Source organism: Seriola aureovittata, chromosome 13, assembly GCF_021018895.1.
Source record: "Seriola aureovittata isolate HTS-2021-v1 ecotype China chromosome 13, ASM2101889v1, whole genome shotgun sequence".
Taxonomy (NCBI): domain Eukaryota; kingdom Metazoa; phylum Chordata; class Actinopteri; order Carangiformes; family Carangidae; genus Seriola; species Seriola aureovittata.
The window spans coordinates 11,071,521-11,090,213 of record NC_079376.1 but is presented as its reverse complement, the minus strand read 5'-3'; the positions used below and the strand labels follow the sequence as shown (position 1 = coordinate 11,090,213).

Sequence of the window (18,693 nt, the reverse complement as noted above, 5' to 3'; positions counted from 1 at the left end):
GGGCTGGGTTGGCTGGTTTTTCCCTCCATGCCAACATTGCTTTTGGAGCTCCTTCTCATGCTAGCTGTCCCGACCAGGGGAAGTCAAGCAGCACAATGCAAGCCATGGCGTGGCCACAAAAATAGACTTGCTAAAGTGCAGATTCTACTTTAAGAGACATGAAACCCTTTTATGTCCAAGTTTTATTTTGTAGTAGCAGAAGAAGAATTTTGACTGAGTAGAGCTGCATCTACTCTTGCATTTTCTCTCTGCTTTTATTGGACATCTGATAGTATAAAGCAGACAGTAAACGAGGGAAGAGGGAGAGGAGTTGGGCATGCAACAAAGGCCCCCAGCTGTTCTTATCTAGTATTCCGGGAACTGTTTGGCTACCTGGATGTCCCACTAATTAATATTTTAATTTATTAATTTGTATAATGTCTCTTAATTGTTTAGTTGCTGAAATGCCCACAGTTTGATGTGATGTCTCTGAATTAGAGCTGCGGGTAATTTTTTTTAATTAATCACTTAATTGAAAAAAAAAAAAAGATAAGTCCAGGGTGACATCATCAAATGTCTTATTTTGTCTTGCCAACAGTCCAAAATAAGACCCAAGAAAAGCGGTACATTGTCATGTTTGAGAACATATAGTGATCAATTTTTTGGAACTTTGGCTTCTTTACGTTCAAGAGGAGGAAACACAGAATGTTCGGCACTTTGCTAAATAAAAAGCCAATTAAGTCAAAAATAGTCAAGTCATTTTCGCTTGATTGATTGACTGATTAGTTGTGTGACTAATTGTTTAAACATCACGGCTGAGTTTAAAATGGTCTGAGTCACTGGAACATCTCTGTATTAACTTCAACACATCGGCTCAGACACATATTCTCCCATTTGCTTAGACTGAAGCAGACAAACACACTGAGCGACTCAGATAATGAGCACGTCATCAGCTCCCCTCACGTGGTCCCTTCATCTGCCCTTTACTTCTTTTCTCTTCCTCTCTCTGCACCAATTCACAGCTAGAAGTCAGCTAACGATACCCGTTGGTGCTTGTTAACAAAAGACTCTCTCAGTCAAATTTTGGTGAGTAATTATAGTAAAAAAAAAAAAAGGTAGGCAACTTCTATATGTCTTAATTCTGTGTTTTCTAACTCAGTTGTGATGGTTAAAGTGTACTCATCATTGGATAACACCATCCTGCCTCATATAACATTGAATGTCTGGCTCACCCACAGTTAGGTTGTGTTTGTGTGTGTACATATGTGAGTGCATGTGAACACATTCAGACACAGGAGCCTCACAAGAATCCCATAACACTCCAGAGTCCCTGAGTGGCTCATTTGTGCACTGTGGAACATTGTGGAATACCAGGCATATTTTATGATCCAACCTTCAGCCGGCTCCCTCTCTTTCTCCCCGTGTCTGGGTTTATTTGTGAAGCTAAGCCGGTCTGGCCATCCGGGCCCCCCCCCCTTCTCCTTCCCTCTGGAGCAGAACACTTAAAACATTACATTTTAGAAATGTAGCTGATGCCTTTATTCAGACTAACTTGCTGTGAGAGTGAGCTGTATGCTGCTCAGGCGAACTTGGCTGAGGACTCAAACATGTGAACTTGTGGCCATGGGATGAATTACACAGTATGGCTTGTGAAAAGTAGTTTAGGTCTCTGTGTGGGTAGGCATGTATAAATGTATGTATGTGTATACTCTCTTATTGTATCCTTGACAAACAGTCCTACCACATGTGGTGGTGTGTTTTGACTGTTTGGTCAAAGAAGGGTACAGCAGAGCTCGATGCCCGTGGCAAAGAGCAGCTCTCGCCCACCCACTTGGTCTCTCTCTCTCTCTCTCTCTCTCTCTCTGCTTGTCTTAAATACTCTCACCCACTCTGTCATTCCATCTCCTTCTCTGCCTCCCTTCCACTTTCCCTCTCTAGGTGTGGACTCGCACCGAGGAATGCAGTTAAATTAGTGTTTTATCTCTCCTGCCAGCCAGCTGCATCTGTACTCTCAGCCATGCCAGGCATTTGAGACACAATTGACCTTAAAAGGAAACAATAGGGGCCTATCAATTCTGCTCTGCCAGTCAAGGAATGGCTCACTCCTGCATGGGCAGGGTCCAGCTCACACGCACGGCACAAGGAAGTGTTTGGAAACTGAACTTTGAAACTGCTGGGAAATAAGAGAGACAAAGTACACCCAAGCAGATTTTTTTTTTCTTGTTATTTTAAAGTTGTGTACTATGTGTACAGTACAGGGCTGCAAACGATTAAAGATTTAAGTACCAAGGTACCATGAGTCTGAATCCCCACAACACAACAATATCCATGTCAGATAATTTTGACCAGGAATTTAGATTGTCAATCTTATTATCATTATTTTAAATCTATTTTTATTCGGTTAATACTTAACTCGAATTAGCCAGTAAAATTCCCACCTCATGTGATGAACAAGACCAGGAGTCTACAGCCATGCTAGCATGAGGCTACACTTAAGTGCAGCGGTGGTTTGCGCTAAATGCTGAAGTCAGTATGCTAACATAATAACTATGACAATATTAACATGCTGATGTTTACAATGTTTGCCATCTTAATTTTGCATGTTAGCAAGCTAACAGATGAGGTTGATGGTCATAAAGTGTTGGACAAACTGATTTTGAATTTTGGGTGCTTGAAAAGTGAAGGGGTCACCAAGTAGTTGTGATGCTCCAGGAAAAGGCAGGGGCTCACCAAAGTAGGATCAGTAGGATTCATCCTCTGGGGACCATCAACACCTTTACTGAATTTAATGGCCATCCATCCTATAGTTGAGGAGATATTTGTTCAGCCTTAGTTAGCATCCTCAGATTTAAACCCCTGTGCCAGCAAATGCTGATTTGCTATACTTGAGCAAGACAAAAAATCCCCACTACTACTATGTAGCTGACTCTGCTCTTTGCCTTGCAAAAGTCAATATTCAAATTATTGGGATTACCTATGGGATTACTAAATATTTGTTAGGGTAGTTTACATACACCAGTGTATTTGAAACTGCAGATCCTAATGAAATCTCATTTGGTTCCCAAACTTGAATGGTGGATTTGACCTTTAATACTCATCACATTTTGCCTAGTTCACATGTCAGGAGGTGTCTATATTGTTAAGCCGTGTTAAAGAGGATAAGCCCACAAAAGCTGCTCTGTGACATTGCTAGTTGTCATATTACTGTTGTTATATAAAAGAATAATAGTCTGCACTCATCTATCTGTGCAGTCAGCAGTAGTGTGTGAAAGCTGTTTGTGGAACAGGGAGGGCTGCAAGTCATTAGATATTAGGACAGGTTCTGCAGGTTCACGGTGAAGTTAAAGAGGTGGATGTTTTTCCATGTGACATTCTTACTCCACCTTGCCACTGTGCTGGAATGCAAATAGCAGTAGGAGGAATGCTGTCCGCAGCAAATGAAAAATCAATCTCTTGCTCTGTTCTGCTATGGCGTTCCCTCCGCCTTTCTTTTGTTAGCTCCTTCTGTCTGCCACTTTCTGAAGATCTACTTCCTGTCTCTCCCCATCTTTCTCCTCTCTGTGTATCTGTGTCTTTTCCTTGTCCTCTTCTCTCTCTCTCTCTCCCTCTCTCTCTCTCTCTCTTTCTCTCTCTCTAGGCATCCTGTTCACTGTGTTTGATTTGGGCATTCCTTTCCTCCCCAAGCAGACAAAACAACCCCAGACCTCTCTGAACTGCAGCCCCCAGTGCGCACACACACATATATACACACACTCTCCCTTCTGCTAATCACTCACAGGAAATGGGCTCCCATGCAAACGAGGCCCGCCTGGCCAGTGGAACCCAGGATGGAGTTTCAGGCCTTGAAATGTTCTCCAGTGGAGGAAATTGAACACGAGCTCTCTCTTCCCCCTTCTTTCGTTCTCCCTCGTTTCCTCTCTTGTTTTACTCACCGTGGTTCCTCTAACCTTTTCTTTTGACACAATTTTTTTCCTCCACGCTACATTTGAATGCATCCATTTTGCTGTGAAACATTGGCATTCAGACCAGCTAATGGACACATTCAGAGTTCCTCCTCCGTGGGAACACTGGTGAATATCTTCTGCGCCACTTATATTTGAATGAAGTAATATGTTACAAGGTTGGCAGTTAGAAGTATGTGGATAGAAATGACACTTAGAGAAGCATCTGTGCCTGCTTGAATTATATTTTCTTGTGCTGTCGGTGTCGGCCTGCGTCAGTATAAAGAATTTCTTGCAAGACACAGTGCCAAAACGGATGTGTGTGTGTGGCCTCACATATGCCGTTTGTGTTTGGAAAGTGTAAGCCTAAGTGCACAAAAGCATACACTGATATCTTACTGATATCGGATATGTGTGATAAAGGTGTGCTCAAAGATAAACACTGCACGATAAAATGTTTATGTCGAATGAAAAGAGAGGCCAGCCTCAGGGATTTGACATATCAGTGTTTGTAACGTCAGATAATGTATATTGTGTGCTTTTTCTTTTTTTTTTTAATATTTAGTCACTGACTGGACATTTATTGTGGTTCGGGATAATAAATGCATGATACTTGATAATCACATCACATATTGGCACAGACTGTGCAGGAACAGTTTGGTTCCTCATTTAGTGCAATGCAGAACATACTAATGTGTTTGCTGGGAAAAGAAAAGGACACAAGTGACATTACAGTTAAAATGAAACTTAAGTGTCACAGGATATCTCTTTTTAAGCTGTATATTATGTCAGAACAACAAAATTAACATTCATGACAGAAGGGAAAAAATTCTAATGACTCGAGTGAAAAACACTGGAATTCATTTGGACTAAAATAAAAAATACACTTGATTTAACAAATATTATATATCAGTACAGATTATCTATGTATTCTTTCAGTGGAATCATAATATGATGTGATCTTGACAACAAATCTCTGTCGTCTAAATTCATGATTTAGGGCAAGATGTAATTAAAATATTTTGTATTGAGTTTGATCTCATGAACTGCATAACAGTGGAACACAGTTAATGCTTTGAACATCAGTTTATTTGCTTTATATGTAAATTTTTTTTTCAAACATTTGTTATATCTTGATATCATATCAACAAAAACCCTATACTATTATCAGAATGGTTTCAAGCACAGCACAGCACTATGAGATTAAATTTTAGAAGTTTTGTTCATGAGTGTATGTGGAGCTCAGTTCAATGTGCCAGTAATGACACTCTCTGTTGGGGAAAATGTGCTAACTGAGCTGACGACCAGTTGTTGAGAGACAGAGACAGAGCCCGGAGGAAGTGCCACCTCACAGTGTTTCAGTGTGTTCTGCTGAGTAACGCAATGAATCCTCCCCAACCTGACATGCTGTGTGCGTGAGGGGACGCGAGTGGGAGCGAGGGATGAGAAGGAGACAGCTGTTTTCACTTTTGTATGGTTACGGGTTGGCTAACTGTCTGAATGAATAGCTCCGAGCCCCCACCTCCCCACCTCACCCACACTCACTCACACACACAACCCAACAACACATACAAACACAGACAAACATGTGGTCTCTGGTAACTAGGATATTTGGCGTCGTCCGGATTGCAAAGAATGTGTCGGATCTCATTTGTAAAATTGCATGTTTTAATTAAAACTATTTATTGATCGCACCGCATATAGGAAATTGCTTTTATACTCAGCAGAATTACACTTTTGGTTCTGTGCAGTGCACAAGCATTGTTGTGTAGCGTGAGAATGCCGGATGATTCAGCAAAACCTGTGTGTTGATGTTATGCCGCTGCCTTCATGAATCTAACATGATGCAGCTGAGCACAGACCAGCAGGGTTGCGTCCTTCCTGTGAAGAAAAAGATGTGTGGGAACAAAACAGAAGGGATGACACAGGGAGGAGCTGAGAGTGGCAGGAGCAACTAAAAGACTGACGCTCTGTGTCCATCAGTACCTACTTACATGATCCAAGTGTCTGTGAGCATGTCCCCTGCATCTATATCCTCACTTCGTTTGGATGTAGTCCACAGAGAAACCTCTTTATGAACAGTTTACAGATGGTAATGAAATAGACACTTTATTATTACATTCATTCAGAGCTGAAATGATTAGTCAATCTTCAGAAAATGAATCGGCAAGTTTTGATGATTCTATTAATCAATCCATTAATCTTTAAAATCATTTTTAAGGCTAAACTGCCTTCACTTGTAAATTTGATACATGAGCTTCATTTTCATATTATATAGGCCAAACAATTAGTTGATTAATTGCCTAAATAATCAGTAGATTCATTGATAGTGAAAATAATCTTTAGCTGCAGCCCCTTATGCCTTTATGCCAGTTTTTTTCCCCCATTGCCTCCTCCTCTGTTACAGGAAAACCCTAATGTATAGTTGACAACACAATCTCAACTCAAGGTCCATGTACTCACTTGTTCTGGATCTTTCAAACATATCACACAGCCTTCAGATGGAGTTTGCTGAGTTGTCATGGATACCCAAACTCTCAATTATTCTGAGCACCTCAAGGACTTCTCATTAATGTATGGAGAAAGATTAAGCTGACAGTTCATTCTTGACTGTTTTTTTTAATGTAATGGTCGTTCCTAATGCACAATTCTACACCGGAGTGTCCTGTTGCTGCTCATACATAGTTCTCAGGAATGTTCCCCGTCTCTTTAAGCCCCCCCCCCCTTCTTCTTCAGTTCTCCCCCTCCCTCCACTTCCCTCTCTCATCCTTTAAATTCAGTCCAGACTCCTGTCTTAAATCTGGATTCTCTGTGCTTAACCAAACATATGGAATGCTACTGTAGTGGAATGCTCCAAGTCTGGGTTGGTGTGTGTGTGTGTGTGTGTGTGTGTGTGTGTGTGTGTGTGTGTGTGTGTGTGTGTGTGTGTGTGTGTGTGTGTGTGTGTGTGTGTGTGTGTGTGTGTGTGTGTGTGTGTGTGTGTGTGTGTTTAACCATGCAAATGTTTTGAAGACGATGAGAGCTTCTCGGATGATGATGATTATGATAATGGTGCGTGTGTGTGTGTTTGTGTGTGTACCAGTGCCTCCCCAAAGAACTGAATAGGGCCTTCTGTTGTCGTGGCCAAACACACTGCTTGTCTGCTCATGCATGAGTCTACGGCAAAGCCTCCGAATGCGTCCCATATCTGAGCAGTTAGCTCATTTTTAGCCCGTTAGCTTGACTGTGAACGATCTCCCCTACAGTGACTGCATTGTCAGCCCGGCCGCAGGCTCAGGGCCTTGCCAACTGCCAAACATAATAATGGTGAAAGATGGCATGAGTGTGTGTGTCTTGATCTTATGATGACCAGTGAGTCCACTTAACTAACCTCATGCCCTGCTTGTGTGTTTTAACCACAGGATGGAGACTTTGCGGAGAGGAGCTTAACGTGCCACAGACATAAAGATCCATCTAAAATGTAAGTTTCCCTGTTCATTGGATAATGCTTCTGTTTCTGCACGTACTCAGGGTGTCTGTTGGTCACTGACAGTCTGCAAAGTCAAATCAAAATGTCTTACATTAATAACAGGTTTTTATTCAAAACAACTGCATTTTATCTCGGTCAAAAGGAAGTTCAGACTTTTGGGAAATGTGACAAGATCGAAGGAAGTCACTGTGCGTGGCTTGTTTTTCTCTGAAGAAACAGTAACAACATGTAACTCCCCCTTTAAGGACACATTTTTAGGGATATTCTTCCGTTGTGGAGCCAGGTTAGCTATCTACCTGCGTGTCCAGCTTTTATAGTGACATTTATCACTTTAGCATTCAACAACAGATGAACTATGCTGAAACCTAGAGATACCTTAGTATAACTATTGATAATGTTCAGAATTGCAAACATTTTCTCTTTCTCCCCCCACTTCTTCTTCCTCCACTCCCCCACCTCTCCTCATCTCCTCATCTCCTCATCCTCCTCCTTTGCCCACCTTTTCCTCCCGTCCTCTCCCCCTCCTCTTCCTCCTCCTCGCCTCTTCCGCCCCTCCTCTTGTCTTTGTGAGTCTGTTTCCTGTTGGGCACAAACGCCGGCGCCGCACTTCCTTTCCCGTAGCCTGAAGTCACACAGGAGTGGCACACGTGTATATACTGCACTGTGCATATTCTGTAACATGGGGGTCAATGCACTCATACACGTAAACATTCACACACTGCTCTCAGGGACAGCAGCTGTGTGTGTGTGTGTGTGTGTGTGTGTGTGTGTGTGTGTGTGTGTGCGCGTGTGTGTGTGCGTGTGCGAGCGTGCGTGCGCGTGTGTGTGTGTGTGTGTAATCAGGCCAGGTTAGTCAGCAGAGACAGTATGTGTGTCACTGTCTGCTCACACAACTGTTTAAGGTCAGTGTGTGGCCAAGGCGTGTGCTGTGCGTCTTCACTGAGCTACATTTACATGCATTTATTATTCCAGATGCTAGTTCACATCCTGCTTGAGCTGAATTCATCTTAAATAGCCCGGAACTAACAAAGACCATGAAAACCGACAGTAAAACAGGAAAAGGATCTTCTAATGTCAGTGTCCTGCTACTAAAGGCACGTACATCCCACTTATATTTAGGTTTCTCATAATCAGGAGTTCGATTCTTTTTAAAAAAGGGACGTCATTGATTGCAGTTAAGAATGAATCATACTTAAAGGAATAGTTACACGTTTTGGGAAAACATGCTTATACTTTTTCCTTGCTGAAAGTTACATGAAAAGATTGCCAGAAATTGGAGCCAGGTTAATTGTTATAGGTTTCCAGGCTGTTTTTTTTTTATGCTGATTTCCTTGTTTGTGAAGTTTCTGGTGCTGGCGCATTTCTTACTGTCTGTTCAGCCATGTTGGCTGTTGCTCCTCATGCAAACTGCCTAATTCTAGTTCTCACTGGTGCTGAAAACAAACAATGTCACCCGCTTCCTGAGCACTAGAGGTCACTTCAAGGAAAAAACATTGGCTGTTTAAAAAGTTGTAAATGAAACAGCTTCATGAACTGCACAAATATTGACTTTCAAGTCTACTGTACAGTATCAATTGGTTACACAGCAAATGGAGATGTGGTCATATCAAAATCCAAGTCACGTATCCTATTAATATTAGATTATTTTATAATGAAATTTTAATATTAAAAGTTCATGTGTTTTTGAATGCTTTGATTAGAAATATAAAGCAGCTCAGCTCATCAGTTTCTTTCCTAGCTTTAACATACATATAGTACACAGTCCAAATACCTTATTTACTTAATAGGACAATCCGTTCTAACTGTATGATTCAGTATGTCTGTGTCTCTCCCCTGATACACAGCTTCATCATTTTACCTCCTGCTACCTCTCCTGCTCTCCTCGTCTCTTCTTCCCTCCTTCCATCCTGCAGCCAGTGCTGCATTCCTGCTGCAGTAATCCACTCTGGCAGCTACCTGCTCTGCATTCTGTGGAGTCACTCCCCTCATCTCACCTCTCTGCCTGTCTCTCTCTCTCTCTTCCTCATCTGTTTTTCTCTCTGTCTTTCTTTGCTTACCTCACGTTATCACACACTTGCTTCATCGAAGCTTTTCTGCTGCTACGCCACTCTCTCTCTCTGTCTCTGTCTCTCTCTCTCTCTCTTTCTTCCTCATCAGAGAGCCACTGAGGTCTCCATTCAGCCGCAGCATGCAGCTAATGCCAAGGCTCAGGCTGATGAAGCATTGCCAAACTCTGCCAACCAAGCTGTGTGTGTGTGTGTGTGTGTGTGTGTGTGCATACTCTGTGCTAGGATGGGAAACCGATGAATGAGCAGGATGTCAAGCAGCCAGGCAGAAGGTGGAAGGGCTGTATGTTAAGAGCTATTGATGTGTCTATGAATTGACAGTGTGTGGTGGTGGTGGGTGGGGGGGTTGGCCTGTTAAAATGCACAACCCTTCATCGCCAGAGAGTTTGATGATCAGCTGTCATCTCCTCCTCTCTCAGGTACAGGGGACATAGACATGTAGGAAGGCGTCAGGGGAATGAGGATGAAGTGCAAGGGAAGGAAACAGGAGGAATGTAGCAGCAGAGACGGGGGTGGGGGGGTGTTATGTAGAGGTCACATGAAAGGGGGATGACAAAGACAAACTGGTGGTAAAGAGGAGAGAAATAGAGAATGTGAGGAAACAAAATGAATAGTAATAGGGCACCGTTGTTGTTGTTTCCTTGACCTCAGCTGAAGAAAATGGCAAAACACATAATTGCTGACCTTCAGTTCAGTTTCACACTAAAGTACTTTCTTCAATCATGAGAATCATTATTAAAAAAGCAAACACTAGTACATTCAAATGGCAATGTCATTGACCACATAGTTTACTACATGATTTCTATCCTGTGTTATGTTCCTGGTAGTCACAGACTATTGCTTGATTTACAGTTAGTTCCTTTACGTCTCTTGACCCGGTCCATCTGGGATGAGTTTTCACCATAAATCTCACCTCAGCAGTCTGATAAGCCTGTTAATGCATTCGTGTGCTCTGTCACACCTGGTGCATAGTTACATTTCTCACACTTTGCTCAGCGTGTCGGACACTCTCTGCCAGTGGCACTCTGCGGATGCTGCAGACACTGTCTGTCGCTCTTCTTATCTTCTGACTGGAAATGAAGCATTACGTTGGGAAATGTTTGGTTGAGAGAGTGTGAGCATAGTCTAAATTAAGGTAGAAAACACTGAGAGTTTGCATACATCTACCAAGGCAATACTCCAATTTGTTAGAATTAATTAAAAAAAAAATAGATTATTTTAAAATTTAGATCTGCATTAAATACATATAGTTATAGACAATCTCTGGTTACATTTACCATATTTTCTACCTTATGAGAAAATGTTGAATATCTTCAAAAATACTCAGTCTTGCAATGTTTAGACATTTTTTTTTTTTTTTTTTTTTTTTTTTTTAAATCCTTTGGCTGAACTTGCCGCCAGATGTCATTGAAATTTTGAGTTAGTTTTGAGATATCCCACAGACAAAGGGGCAAAAAAACATAATATAAAACATGACCTCTTTAGGCGCAGGTAATTAATCAATAAAAGACAAAATTCTTTATCTTTATCTTCTCTGTTTTTTTTAGCCCTCTCTTGAGTTTTTGTCTTTCTGCCTCGCCTCATTCTTTCTCAGCCTGACTCATACTTATTCACACAAGCGCAGATTGTTAGTTACCCAGTGTTGACTTTAACAAGTGTCATCATGTTGTGATGTTTTCATGTTCTCTTATCGGTGTGAAACAGTGACACACACACACACACACACACACACACACACACACACACACACATTCCTTCCAGAGCAGGTCATTATCACACACTACTCCATATATGCGTGTGTGTTCATTGAGTCATATAAGGACTGCAGCTGACGTCTGCTGATACCTGAGAGTGCCTGAACAGCTGTTAGGTATAGCTTTAAATAGGTAGCCAGTGTTGGTCCTGACAGAAACGTTGTGTTAATGGGAGGTCAAAGAGTTTCTCTTCAGTTGGATTTAGGCAGACTTAGCTTGCTGGACATTTTCCTGAAGTGTCTGTGTCTGCTTTGATGTTTGTTTGTATTCCTTTGTTAATAATTCACCTATTCAAGGTCAATAAATTCAAGGCTCAGCAACAAATTCAAGGCTTCTCCGTGGTGATCACATTTTGTATTTTTACATTACCCCTCTAAAATCAGTGCACGTTAAAAGGGTTAGGCATTGATATATACAGTAGGTTGATGCTGTAAACCAGAGTAGGTGAACAGGTTGGCTCTTCACATCCCACCATTTCACCCAGACACACAGCAATTCATGAACTCATTGGCTGCTGTGGAGATTAAATTTATGACCCAAGATCGCTGTGCCTCCAACTCTTCCAAATAACTTTACAGAAAAATTACAAAAATGAAAGAGATTGTGAAAGAAATCTCGGTGACTACATCAGGAAAACAAAAGAATATTTATGTTTAGAAAGAAGCTTCATTTTAATTCTGTTGAAGACTTTTGCGTTTGACATTTGACTGTGTCCAAAATAACATGAAAAATACAGTGCGTTATTTTTTTATTTTTTTTATTTACTGCATTTTTGAGGCCAAAATCAATATTTGAGAGTTGAACAAATCCAGCAATGATATTAGAACAAGTCTGATGAATCAGCCAGGCTGATATTATCTTATCACTATCAATATATTGTTATCAGATTGTAATTTTTTTTTCTTCCAAAAAATTCAAGGCCTCAAAATCCAGTGTCATTGGGACTTTGAATGATTTATTTGTTTACACAAATGTCTCTCTCTATCTCTCTCTCTCTCTCCCTCTCTCTCTTTACTGGTCACGCTATCTAATCATGGCTCATATTAATGTCATGTCAGCGAGGCTGGACGGTTACGTCTCCTACTGGAGTCTTCCTGTCTATCACTTCACATCAGGGACTTCCCGTGGTTTCAGTCAGACAGCAAATGACACCCACATACACATAAACTCACAAACCAATAAAGTCTGCTGACCCTTAAGATCTTAAATTCTTAAAGTCTAAATTTATGGCCTTGAAAGATGTTTATTATTGTTGTGTGGTCAAAAGTAGTACGTCTATATGCGAAACATGTTTTTTTTCCAAATGCCTTTTATGGACACATGAGTTCATGTGTATGACTGATGCAGTGCTTTTATCTCATGTTGCTGTCTGATCATATACTCTGTGGAAAATCCTTAAGTAACTCATTTGTTGGAGAAGTTTTTGTACAAAGCACTGATCATTAAGATTTTATTGTCTACCCCCAGATTTGAAGTATCCATTTGGTTTTTGTTATCTGTACAACCGCATTATTTAGCAGCAAAAACCCTCATCTCATTTTCCAACTCAGACAGATGCAGTTCAGCTCAGTTTAGTTTGGCTTAGCTGTAGTATGAAACAACACAATCTGCTCTCCTAATCAGGGCCTCCCTCCTGTTTGCCCCTGTGTCTCGTGTGGAGTGTTTTGCATGTTTACAGTGTCAGTGACCTCTGACCCCGAACACAGAGGGCAGCAGGCTGAGGACATGCCGGAGTAGAGTTAGGAAATATTTCATGGAAGCTTGATGGCAAGTCACACAGGACATAAATTTGTGTGTTTACAACAATAACAAGAGCATTGCCAAACTTGTGGTTTGACTGAAGCACATATTCAAGTGTTTATCCACACAGCCCCTCACATATTCATATGTATCAGTGATGCATGTGCATGTATTTATATTCATAGTTTTGTATGTAGTTATTGCAATTTCAAAAATTGTAATTTTTGCATTGATTACTTTTTCTAAAATTGATAATTGCATTATGCAATTCAGTGGTTGTCCATAGCAACACCATCACACTTGAAATTTGATTTTTAGCAGGACAGGAGTTTAGAGAAAGGAGGAAAACAACACCTTCTGGACTGTGAACAACTCAATGACATATCAGTTTGTAAATTTTGCTGTCATATAAGATAACATTTTTTGATAAAAAAATCCCGTCAATAACAGTCTTTTTATATGTGTAGAAAAATCTAAGTGATGCACACACGGTGTCTCAGTTACTTCCAACATACAATATCTTCATATACTATCAGCTGATATATATTTGCTGATATGATACAGGTGATCTGCAAAAATCACAGTTTCAGTCGATATATCATCCGAGCCAATTTATCACTCTACCTGACCTGATTATACTCAGTATCGTTTTAAAGATTACTAGTTTAAAATACTGCTACGGCCTCTAATCTGTGGTATCACTTGAAATGCCAATAACTACAAACACACAGCAATTGATTCAGCTGGTTTTTGAGAGTGCTGAAAGAGACAGGCAGGTACTGGAACGATATTATCTGTGACAAGGAAATGTAGAGAGTGAAGAAACCCGCTCTCTGTGTTGGTGAGCATCCATTTGGCTGAAGTGTTGTTGAGCAAGATACTGAATCCCATCGCCGACTGCTCTGTGTGATACTTTGTGTTTTCATTGAGCTGACTAGATTTGAGTTGCTCCAGATCTCCTTGGCTGCACTTCTGCCTGAGGACCAGCTATCAGCTTGACTGGCCAGTATTTTCAGCTGCCGATGTTTTTAAATAGAGCATCTAATATCTTTCCCCTGCTCTGCCTCTTGATCGCAGCAACAGTGACTGGTGCATGTAATCCGACGTGTGTGTAGTGCTGTTTCCTGATGAAGAACATGTTCTAATTTACTCCTCTGCCACTAAGATCAGGAGCAAAGCTGAAAAGCTTCGAGGGCTTTGAGTCTAGCTTCAAAGTCGCATCTTCAATCAGGTCATAAACAGACGAGCCAGAAAAATTTTGTGCATGTGTAGAACCATCATGCTCTTGCTTGTGAGCTGACATGTCAGACACTGTAACTCCTCTGGCTTTTTTTTTCTCCCATCCTGCCATGCCTGTCTCACCCTTCCTTCCTCCTGTCTCTGGCATTTCTCATCCCCCTCCCCCATATTTCACTCTCTCTTCTTATCATGCCCTCTTGTACAAGCAGAGTGCTGTTTTTTTTTTTTTTTTTTTTTTTAAGCCCTGGCAACAAGACTCTTGATGTAGAGAGACAGGGAGGGGAGGAGTAGACCCAGAAAAGGCTGTGGGTTACTGGTCTGAGACCGGAGAGAGGGTTGTTAACTTTCCAGCCAAGCTTTCAAAATAAAACTTACCATGATATTCATCTAAGTTTGTCGTGAGGAGAACCTTCACCTATAAAGCATAACCCTTGACTTCAGTGGCTTGCCTGAGACCTGCAGCTGGTTCATTATCTGCTCATCAATTAGCTGACTAATTGTTTCAGCTCTGTTTTTTTTCAATTTATTTTTGTAATCTGTTGTTTATACTCTGATTGAAGGCTTACCTGTAATTGTCAGCGTTGTCCAGATGGGGTAAACCTTATTTTTTTGGTATTCCAAATTCTTAAGAATAAATATATAGAATTTTTATGTTCACAAACTGTTAACGACTTCCTTACCTAGCAATAGACTTTTCTATCTTAATTTATTTTTCCTTCCTTCTCGCTCTCTTATTTTGATTTTTTCACTTCATGCAAGCGTCCAAAACCATAAAGAGGAACTTGTTCCTCTTAAAATGTAAAATTAAATTAAAATGTTAAAACTTCCAGCTAGGCCTTGGAGAAATGATTTATTTTGCATTCAGTCTATTTTTTATATGGGACAAATAACTGGTGGAAAATAATAAAATATGAAAAAAAGGAAATAATGTCACTAAAATGTCATTAAAGAATAACATTTAACATGAAGTGATGTTGCCCTGACAAGGAGACAGCATCTGCTTTGTCGTTTGTGGTGGTATTGTGGTTAATTTCCATGTCCTCTCCCATAAACAAATCTATTTTTCTACCAGAGAAGACATTATGTTTCCCCACTATTTCACCACATTTCGATACTTATACTGTAAGTGGTCATTTCACCCAGGATCTTAAGGAAAAATCCAAGGAGAGTAGGTGTTCCCATCCCATTTCAGCTCGCTGTATGAACTAGCTACATGACCTTAGTTCCTTATCCATTTTTCTGCTAAAACGCAACACTGCCTTTCATTTCTTTACCATTTTTCCAGAAGCGGTGCAAAACTGAAAGGGTGAAAGAAACAGAGAAAGAAGTAACATGACAGCACAGGAAACGACAAACCGAACATTATGGGATGCAGATTTTCTTTTTCTTGGAAAAACTGAAAAATTCAGGCCAAGCATCAGGTCTCCACCATCTTGTGGCTTCCACTGCTGCGCCAGCATCCATCCACTGCAGTCATCCCTCTCTCTCTCTCTCTCTCTCTCTCTCTCTCTCTCTCTCTCTCTCTCTCTCTCTCTCTCTCTCTCTCTCTCTCTCTCTCTCTCTCTCTCTCTCTCTCTCTCTCTCTCTCTCTCTCTCTCTCTCTCTCTCTCTCTCTCTCTCTCTCTCTCTCTCTCTCTCTCTCTCTCTCTCTCTCTCTCTCTCTCTCTCCTCTCTCTCTCTCTCTCTCTCTCTCTCTCTCTCTCTCTCTCTCTCTCTCTCTCTCTCTCACACACACACACACACATACACACATACAGTGTTTGTCACACATTCACATATTCAAGCGAGCAATAACCCTCCTACATGAAGATGTGGTTGAGACATTTTGATTGGACTCGGGCCCTTTATTAACTACCGTTTATGAGGCAGAAGAGCTTCAAACCCATAAGTTCCAACCCAACGTCAAGTGCAAAAGAGAAGGGGATTTTTTTTCTCTTTCTTTCTTGCCTCCCTTCTCTCTTTCATGGAGAGAACAGAATGTACTGAAGGCAACAGGCAGGCAGGAAGAGAGTGGCTAAAGCCCTAATGATATGGTATATGATTGTAACCTTGGTGTGTATGTGTGTGTGAGAGAGAGTGTGTGTGTTTGTTGAAGAGGTCCATCCACTCTGCTTGCACTCTCTCAAAGTTTAACTTACAAGTCCTTTGGTATTGTTCATTAAAGACAAAATGAAGGCCTTCTGGTTTTCCCTTTCTTTGTTTGTTGTCTCCCATCCCCACACCCTCGATCTTTATCTATCTGTCAGTGTGTATTAGCCCTCATTTATTTTCTTTAGTTATGAAGCACCTAGTGGAACATGGTTGCTACTCATTCACATGCTTATTAATTCATATTTAGCAGGCTGCAGACTCACCACAAGGGGGAGTTCTGACCAGTTTTACACATGCCAACCTGCGCCACCTACAGCAAAGGACAACAATAGCAGCAGCACAGACCTAAAGATGAAGACGCATTTATGTCGCCTCCTACAGGCAAAGAGAGTAATAATTGCTGTTAAAGTAAAAATAATTTCATAGGGTTTTTTTTTTTATAGTTATTATGTACACTTCCCAGTATCCCAGAAAGGATGCTGCAGGTACCAAAACACCTACATTTTGTTTGTTTAAAAGATAAAATATAACTCCTTAGACTGCAGTCCTAATGTTCATGTCCAGCTGGTGGCTCAAGTGTCAACATTGCAGATGCTGATGCATTCCTTGCCTCAAGATGGCAAGATGTTAAAAGCATCAACTAAGCACAATATGAAAAAAATGAATTAAAGGTCCTAAAACTACATTCTAATAAATCTGCTTATAATGCAGCAAGTTTCACTATCATTTCAGTTTAAGATGTACTTTAGTTGTGCATACAGTGTTACACAACACATTTTCAGTTAATTAAGTTATCTCAAACTAATTGCCACACGCTGAATCTTTGAGACCGTTGAGGTTTCAGGACCATTGAGGCAGTTGCCTGCTTTCTACCCTCTTCTTCAGTTGATTCACCTCCACACTAACTTTCCATCTTCACTGTCTATCCGCAGAGCCCTGAAGACTTATTCCGATACAACTCATCTCAAACTAACTGTGCTCTCTGGCAGCCTACCCTTTTCCTGCCGATCAACAGTCTCAGTGCCCTGCGTCTCGTATCAACGGCAGTAGGAGTGCAAAATGGAGTGAAAGGTCAAGTAGGGAACTTCTTGTCCAGGTTTCAGGAAGTAGAAGGTGCCAGAATCACACAGCGTTGTACTTGGTAGCCAGTTGGGGCTTGGTTTAAGCTGTTTTCAGTGTTTTCAGATACAGATGATACCCTGTGGTCAGATTTGGGTCAGATAATCACAAAATTTCACACAGATTCGCTGCATAGTCAGGACAGTACAACTGTTTCAAAAGACAATCGGGCAGAAACCAATCACTTGGACCTCTGTGACTGAAATCTTGACTCAATCTGATGCTCAGAACAGACTAAAGCAAAATCTTAGAAACATTTTTATATATTCTCTGAGTCCTGACCATTAAAACCCAGACAATGCTCTGGTTTAGAATGAGCTTCAGCTGAGAGAGGGCTGAGGAGAGCCTGTTAGTGGCCTGGTTAAGAGCATTCAAGGCAGAGTGAGGGACTGGCAGTGCCCTGGTTAGTCTGTCATTAGGAATGCGTCTGCATAAAAGGGGTCAGTTTCCCTGCCTCACAGCCCCTTACCCCCCTCAAGGTTTTCCATAATTGTCAAACAAAGCACAGAACAGGGGAATGAAACTCTGTGCTCAATATGAGCCAAGCGCTGAATACCTCAGCAACCGGCCTCCCACCTTACTTCCTTCTCTCCCTTCTCTATGTTTCCAAACCTGTTCTTGGCCAAACAACTCCTCATCTTTTGATTTTTATGCTGCGGACTTCATGATGAGTAATACATTTAGGAATATCCTCCTGATTAATGAGTATCCAGGTCTGGAAAATTAAAGTAGTATAGGAATATTAGAGTTTATGAGAACTTATCTATGTGGGTCACGGCTCTAAATGGAATGAATTTGTGATTTAGGACTAAATACTGATGGCCTACATTCCCTCTCCATCATTTCTTCAATTCTCATCTCCCTTCTCCTCCACTGGTTTCTTCTCTTCTTCTCTCCGCCTCACCCGCCATCCTTCGTCTTGTCGTGAATGTAGCTAATGAGGCCCCAGCCCTGCGATAAGTGAATCAGGTATGTTGATTGGTTTGGCAGAGGCGGGCCCTTGCCAGAGTCGCTTTGCACGCACCGCCGCCCCTTAAAAGCGCCCACTTGGCCATGCTGGTGTGCGTGTCTGAGAGAGAGATGGAGCGGAGAGATGAGGGAGGGAGGTAGAGAGCTGGCAAAGAAATAAAGGGAGAATGAGAGGAGAGGTAGGCAGCCTGCCAAGCCAGGAGTAGCTGGACCTAACGAAAACGTCATTATTAACCAGGACGAGGCTCGACCAGAGTCGCTCTCAGAGTTGTTGAACTTCAAAAATCATATGTAGGCATCCAAACTCCAATCAGGAATCTGTTGAA

General features: G+C 41.4%; 1 protein-coding gene across 1 annotated transcript in view; it reads left to right on the top strand.

Annotated features, from left to right (window-relative positions):
• The window catches only part of luzp1 (leucine zipper protein 1), a 50,334-nt gene that overhangs the window by 11,713 nt on the left and 19,928 nt on the right, over positions 1 to 18,693 (top strand). The window contains exon 2 of the mRNA XM_056393216.1: positions 7,322 to 7,380. The gene's annotated coding sequence lies outside the window, so the exon portion shown is untranslated. The remainder of the gene's footprint in view (positions 1 to 7,321; positions 7,381 to 18,693) is intronic.